The 7,383-nt window shown below is 41.2% G+C and overlaps 1 protein-coding gene across 10 annotated transcripts in view; it reads right to left on the reverse strand.

Moving 5' to 3' along the window:
* Window positions 1-3,721, reverse strand: part of LOC119774693 (DNA (cytosine-5)-methyltransferase 3A-like) — a 92,313-nt gene extending 88,592 nt beyond the window's left edge. For all 10 annotated transcript variants that reach the window (XM_038272343.1, XM_038272349.1, XM_038272341.1 and 7 more), the window contains exon 1: window positions 3,564-3,721. The gene's annotated coding sequence lies outside the window, so the exon portion shown is untranslated. The remainder of the gene's footprint in view (window positions 1-3,563) is intronic.
* Between the last annotated feature and the right edge of the window lie 3,662 nt (window positions 3,722-7,383).

Here is a 7,383-nt window from a genome sequence, read left to right on the forward strand (position 1 = left end):
TGTTATGTTTTTACTCCATACTCCCTTTTTTCCCCTCATTATATTAGTGATTTTAATTTTCCTTCATTGCCTCAAAAAAATACCAAAAAATACCTTAAAATACCAGATATTTTAAGGTTCACATGTGTTTAAAAGATTGAAATAATTAACCCTCATAATCCCATATACATTTACATTACGATACATGGGAATTTACATTATTTCCCCCAAAGTTAGTAGCCTGACGTAGTCCGACTCAATTCTAGTCAGAATATGAGTCTGATACTGCTCCATAGAGCTGTGATTATGGGGCGTGTTTCGAACGAACCAGGAAAAAAAATGCCTCTGCACTCAATTGGATAGATCTACAACCAATAAGAGCAACGGAGTGCGTGACGTATGTTAAGCGAGGCATAGCTGTTGTCCACAAAAATCAAAGCGTGCAGTTTCACGCCTAGAATAAGAAGATGAGACTTGATCGCGTTTCTCTGTTCCTCTTTTAAAATTAATTTGCTGTCGATATCTTCTAGAACAGACCTAATAGCAGAATCTACTCACCCAAACTCTCCAGCGGCAGCCATTATTGTTGTCACCCAAGCGCGCTTTGGTCACGTGGTTGATTACGTTACTCTTGATCATCTGTCCATCGTCGTATAAAGCCCGCCCTGACAATTTGATTGGATCGCCTGACAGTGGGCGATAACTCTCGCGCTACTATGGAGCAGAGCCAGACCGAACTTCCCCGAACTCATACCTTGTGGGCGGGACTAAGTTCGGACTGGCACCCAGGCTACAAAGTTAGCAAATTCAGGGGATAATACTGAAATATATTTTTTCTTTTAATCAACCTGTGAAAGTTTAATGTCAGAAGATCTGGTTTGTACTATAAGGTTTCTCCATTTTAATACAGACATCCTTTCTGATCAGGGACCTCTCCCTACAGCTCCTCTCTGCCACATTTAAAATGGCGGTGACGTCGACATACAAGCCAGCTGTAAATGTACAAGAATGATCTGTTCTTAAAGAGAAAACCAGACCCCAGCAGGGTTTTGGATCAGAGTGACTGCAGGAGCTGTGATCAAATTGTGTTGTACAGTATGTCACTGCTCCCACTTTGGCCTTACATCACCTACTGTAAAGGCAGGCTGGAGTTGCTAATAAAAAAACAAGGGCGGGGGCTTTGCAGAAATGATTGTATATAATCCATCACAGCACCCCTGGATTTCCCTATATGAGTTCCAGGCTGCAGGCCAGCAAACTCCTCCAAGTATAAAGTATTTAGGTCACACGCATTCACACGCCTTATGCTCTTACAGAAACTTACTATACACACACACTTTTTATACTATACACACATTTAAATTGTTCCAAGCAACTTGATGGCAGTGGTTTAAATTAGACGTAGTAAGAGGCCCAGGCAAGAGCCCGCAAGAGTGGAAGGAGAAATTGTTTCACAGCAGTTGCGATTGACTATACAGCAAAATCCTTTCTTTCACAATAAAAGAATTGATTTTTCCTCCTAAAATTTTCTGCCAAAGCTTGAACTTCTATATCTTTTACAAAGGATAGAAGAGCTGCGTGTAGTCTGAATATTTCAGGTTTCAGTAAAAAAAAATAAAAATAAATAAATTCTATGGTGTTTTTTAATTTATATAATGCAAAATTATAATCAGTGCTGCCATTGATCTGTTTAAGTACATACATTTTCATTCAAACCTCAAATACTAAGGACATTTGAAACCATTTCATTAGATATTTTAAATGTACCTTTTATCCACCATTTTGGTAATAAGGACAGTTTGTACTGCCTTTTATAACGGAGGATTTTGTGTTTTATTTCTTGAATGACACTTTTTACTACATTGATTTTTAGAAGGACCCCTACAACTGTCTTGTTCTTGTTATACAGGCAGGGGCAGAGCTAGAAGGGGGGCCAGCGGTGGCCATGGCCACCCTTACCCAATCATTGGCCACCCCTGTGGCCACCCCTACCATTTTTTACCTCTAATACAGATAGTGGCAGCAGTAATACTCTCAAGTGGAATGTTCCAACTTATTTAACATTTTAATTTTCTATATGTAAACAAGTAGCTGACAAAAAAAACACTGTGGTTAATTATGCAAATCAATATACTAACATTTAAGATAAATACAGAATTAATTTCATTTTTCAGAACTATATCTTGTCTTACATGGGGTAAAGAGAAAAGTATGTCTCTGCAAGTAATCTAGGAATCTTCACTGAAATCAGAGATAAATAAATACTTTAATAATAATTAATCTATTTAATGTAGATATTAGTACATTTAAATATTTATTTTATGCAGAATGAAATATTAATAAAAGTAGGTAAGTAATGACAATGACTAAGATGTTTGCCCCAGGACTAAAAAACTGAATGAATTTTGTCCACTACACCTTTAATTTTGAAAGCATGGATGTTTAAATATATGTGTCTATTTGTTAGCAAACGCTGTAGGAAAGTATAGTTTGTCTTTATTTAGAAAATATGGATGTTGTGATTGTTCATTTTCCTGTTGGAACAGTGTAGATTGACCCTGAGGTTCTGGCACCTATCCGCTTTCGGGCACCCCTCAGTGTACACTGGTTATTGCCTGGCCACCCTAATAATAATATTCTACCTACGCCTCTGTAAACGGGCAATGTTTCCCTAATTCTAAAGGAACAATTTATTTTGTACTTTGCTTATAAAGGGGTCTTCACATTCCCTTGTGTTTTGTAATAACACATTTTATTTTATTTATTGTTTTTGACAAACGTAGGGTATTAGATCCCTAAAAAATCTTCCTTTACTTTTTGCAGGAAAATGTTAATATTATTAGCATATTTCTTATTTACAATATAAGCAGCTATGCTTCAGTTATAAACACACATGAGGAATTTTAAGAATGGGTAGAGAAAGTCAACTGAATGCCTCACTTAGCTTTTATTTTAAGAGTTCACTGTGGAAGTACAGTTGTATTTGCTGATCCCATACTTGCCGGGCAGAAAAGCTCCATGACAATTAATATTGTGATCGACCTCAGGCGGCCTTTGCTAGACAGCCTTTATAAACGGGTCTAATCCCAGCGGGGCTGTGCGGAGAGCCAGCCGCTGCTAACAGACACGTGTCTGCAGAGACGATCAGCTTTAGTGGGTCAGGTAAAGGGAAAAAAAGGAGAAAAAAAACACGGGGCCGCGTTTCACACCGAATGCACCCGTTAACCCTGAGAGGCGCGCTCCCGCGGGCTTCCATTGGACAGCTCCTCGCGCTGATGTGTCTGTCTGCATCTGCTGGCAGCGGAGGACGGAGCATTGCCAGGGGGCAGGCGGAGAGGTATAGGGAGGCTGCGAACCAGGCGTGTTTAACACCAGTCCAGCAATGATTGAAGGTTGTCTGGTTGCTGGGATTTTCCATTAAAAAGAAAAAAAAGAAAAGAGAACCCTTTTCAAGTTCACTCGCTCTGCGCGCGACCCTCTCTGCCTTCACATCATCTGCTTACCAACGCGTGTGAGCGATAACTAGGAGTGAACGGCAGCTAGCTTAGAACGACTGAAAATGTAATGTTTTATATTTAGCCTACCGTGTCCATCGTCTCTTAGTCATCCGGACCCTGGCGGTCGTCGCTCTCTCTTTCTCTCTCTCCCTTGTTCACTCTTCCTCCCCCCCCCTCCCTCTCCGTTCTACCGGGTCTTCTCGGACTGCTCGCGCGCACTCGAGCCGCAGAGGTTGATTTACCGCTGGGTCCTAAAGCTCATAAATCCACGCAGCAGGCATTAAAAAAACATTCATGGCTGGTCCTCCTGTATCATTAAAACGCAGCATTAGGTGCGCAATTATAGAAAGATTTTTTTAGACTGGCAGAAATCTTACTGCGCCCACACCAACCGATGATGGCTCCGTCTCAAAGATTAGCTTCGCACATACAAGGCGCATTACGGTAATAAAGCAGTCAGGACGCCAATCTGAGCAGAAATGAGATTAAGATGAAATTAAAACCGCGAGCGGTATTGACGGCCCTCGCAGCTCGCACCGCCTGGTATGTCGCGACCGCGGGAACCAAGCGACCGCCGGCTCCACGCTCCTTCCCAGCCTATTCTCCTGCTCTTCAGCCTATGCCTGCTGCTGCTTCCCCTCATCCTCTTCATCACCCTGTGCTGCTCCTCTTCATCCTCCTCTTTCTCCGCTCGGCCTATCGCGACCGCGGGAGGTGAGCGACCGCTGCCCCCTTGCTCCTTCCCAGCCAGCGGAAAAAGCGCCACGCTTCACCTCTGGACCAGCCGGAGACAACCACAGCTTTGGTCAGGAAGGGTTAAACTAGGGATAAAAGATAATATCTGGGGATGAATCTCATCTGTCAGATATTTGCTGTAGCAATCTCAGTTGGTGGGTCAAAAGTATATATTCAAAAGATGGAGAAACAGCACTGCCAAAACCCACGGTTAGCGGTATTACACCCTACTCAAAACAAAAAAAATCATTAAAAAATCCATAGTTTGCAATAAAATCCCCAAAAAAATCACAAATGTCAAGGAACACATCTTGCATGTCCTAGATTCTTTTTTAGATGATTTATTAAATAATTCAAAGAAAGAAAAATCTTTAAACGTGAATGCCTTATACTGCGGCAGTTGAAAAATATATCCTGGCATTATCTGTCCACTTGACCAACTATTAGGCAAGAACGCAAACGTTTGAAAAATCAGAGTGACAGACTTTAAAGAAGCGCTTTGCTATTGTAACCAGCTTACAGCAGGCTTTGTAAAGAACGTATTTTGAAAGTTTTAGCTCATTTGGATAAAAGGCTAACTTTATACACTTTTTTGAAAAGAGGTCCGTGATTTCACAACAGGGTGAAATGTAATTCAAAATGGCCGACTCTACTCAAAACAAAAAAATTCATTAAAAATCTATAGTTTGCAATAAAATCCCGAAAAAAATCACAAATGTCAAGGAACACATCTTGCATGTCCTAGATTTTTTTTAGATGATTTATTAAATAATTTAAAGAAAGAAAAATCTTTAAACTTGAATGCCATATACTGTGGCAGTTGAAAACCCCATAAGATGCTCAAACATGCATAGATTCACGCCAAACTCGGCAGTCTTTTCTATAATCAAAGGATAAATAACTGTTCCAAATTTGGGTAGGATTGCTATAAAACTTTTTGAGATACAACAATTTCCTGTTAACACAAACTTTTGAAAAATCAGAGTGACGGACTTTTAAGAAGAGCTATGCTGTGTTTACCATCAAACAAGTAGCGATTAGAGGAATATATTCCAAAAGTCCTAGCTCATTTGGGAAAACAACTGATTTTTTAGAAATATTTTAACATAGTGATTCTATTTTCATAAGGGTACCGTTTGATTCAAAATGGCCGACTTCATGAGAGGTTTAGACCATGGCTTCAATGAAACTTTTTGTAGGTGGAGAGCTCATACAGATGTGTGCCAAGTTTCATTATCCTAGGAATGAGCATGGCTAGGGGCTGAATTATTTCCTGGCATTATCTGTCCACTTGACCAACTATTAGGCGAGAACGCAAACTTTTGAAAAATCAGAGTGACGGACTTTAAAGAAGCGCTTTGCTATTGTAACCAGCTTACAGCAGGCCTTGTAAAGAACGTATTTTGAAAGTTTTAGCTCATTTGGATAAAAGGCTGATTTTATACAATTTTTTGAAAAAAGGTCAGTGCTTTCACAACAGAGTAAAATGAAATTCAAAATGGCCGACTTCCGGTGGGGTTTAGACCATGGGTCCAAGAGGCTTTTAGTTAGGGCCTGATGAGGTGCAAATGTGTTCAAAGTTTCAATATTCTAGGACTAAAAACGGCTTGGGGCTGGTGGTTTGAAGTTTGTTATTTCTAGGGGGCGCTGTAGGAAAATTAAGCCCCGCCCACAAAATATTGCTCTGGATTCCTGTTTGGAGTTGGACTAGGATCATCTCTTGTGATTTTGGTGCAGATCTGATTATAAATGAGGAAATGAGAGCCAATCGTATTTTCATGGCGAAACGCCTCACTTCGCCATGGCACCACGGCAACACCATTTGACTAAAGCTCTCTGTGCCTTAAACGAAGTTAGGACAACATGTTGTCTGTCTGCTGACACAGTTTTAGGTTGATGAGGTCAAGTAGGACAGAGAGGGACCATTCCAAGTAAAAAACGTGACTTCCGGTTCTCAGGGGGCGTGGCTTCAATTATGTAACAGTTTTAACATACAGTTTTGTTGGGAACCGAGAGAGGATTAATACTACCAGGTTTCGTGTCATTTCAGTTTCATATGTAAAAGTTATTGCATTTTGAAAATGTTGGCGAGTACGCCAACTTCGAGGCCTGGCCACACCCCTTTAAAATGCTGGAAAACTCAAAAAGTTTGATAAGTTTGGATCTCACATGCCTTATCTGCATACATGCCAAGTTTGAAGCCGATGGCTCACCGTCCCTAGGAGGAGTTCGCGAAAGTTCGACGTCAACAAAATTGAAAAAGTGCCAAAAATCGGCCTTTGAGCCAAAATGGCCGACTTCCTGTAGGTTTTAGAGCATACCCATAATGTAACTTTTTTCATGATTTGGTGAGATCTATGCACCTGCCAAATCTCAAATCTCTGTGACTTACGGTTTTCCCCAACTCACGTTAGGCGGCGCTGTAGAGCCATTTGGCCACGCCCATTTTGGATTCCATTATCATACGTAAATTTCACTAGGGGGACAATTTACTGCCAAGTTTGGTGAGTTTTTGAACATGCTAAAGCCTCCAAAATGCTGTTTCTTTTACGCGGAGAAAAATAATAAATAATAATAATAATTAAAACCGCGAGCGGTATTGACGGCCCTCGCAGCTCGCACCGCCTGGTATGTCGCGACCGCGGGAACCAAGCGACCGCTGGCTCCACGCTCCTTCCCAGCCTATTCTCCTGCTCTTCAGCCTATGCCTGCTGCTGCTTCCCCTCATCCTCTTCATCACCCTGTGCTGCTCCTCTTCATCCTCCTCTTTCTCCGCTCGGCCTATCGCGACCGCGGGAGGTGAGTGACCGCTGCCCCCTTGCTCCTTCCCAGCCAGCGGAAAAAGCGCCACGCTTCACTTCTGGACCAGCCGGAGACAACCACAGCTTTGGTCAGGAAGGGTTAAACTAGGGATAAAAGATAATATCTGGGGATGAATCTCATCTGTCAGATATTTGCTGTAGCAATCTCAGTTGGTGGGTCAAAAGTATATATTCAAAAGATGGAGAAACAGCACTGCCAAAATCCACGGTTAGCGGTATTACACCCTACTCAAAACAAAAAAAATCATTAAAAAATCCATAGTTTGCAATAAAATCCCCAAAAAAATCACAAATGTCAAGGAACACATCTTGCATGTCCTAGATTCTTTTTTAGGTGATTTATTAAATAA

The sequence above is a fragment of the Cyprinodon tularosa genome, unplaced genomic scaffold, assembly GCF_016077235.1.
Source record: "Cyprinodon tularosa strain WSP-4 unplaced genomic scaffold, ASM1607723v1 ctg825, whole genome shotgun sequence".
Lineage (NCBI taxonomy): Eukaryota > Metazoa > Chordata > Actinopteri > Cyprinodontiformes > Cyprinodontidae > Cyprinodon > Cyprinodon tularosa.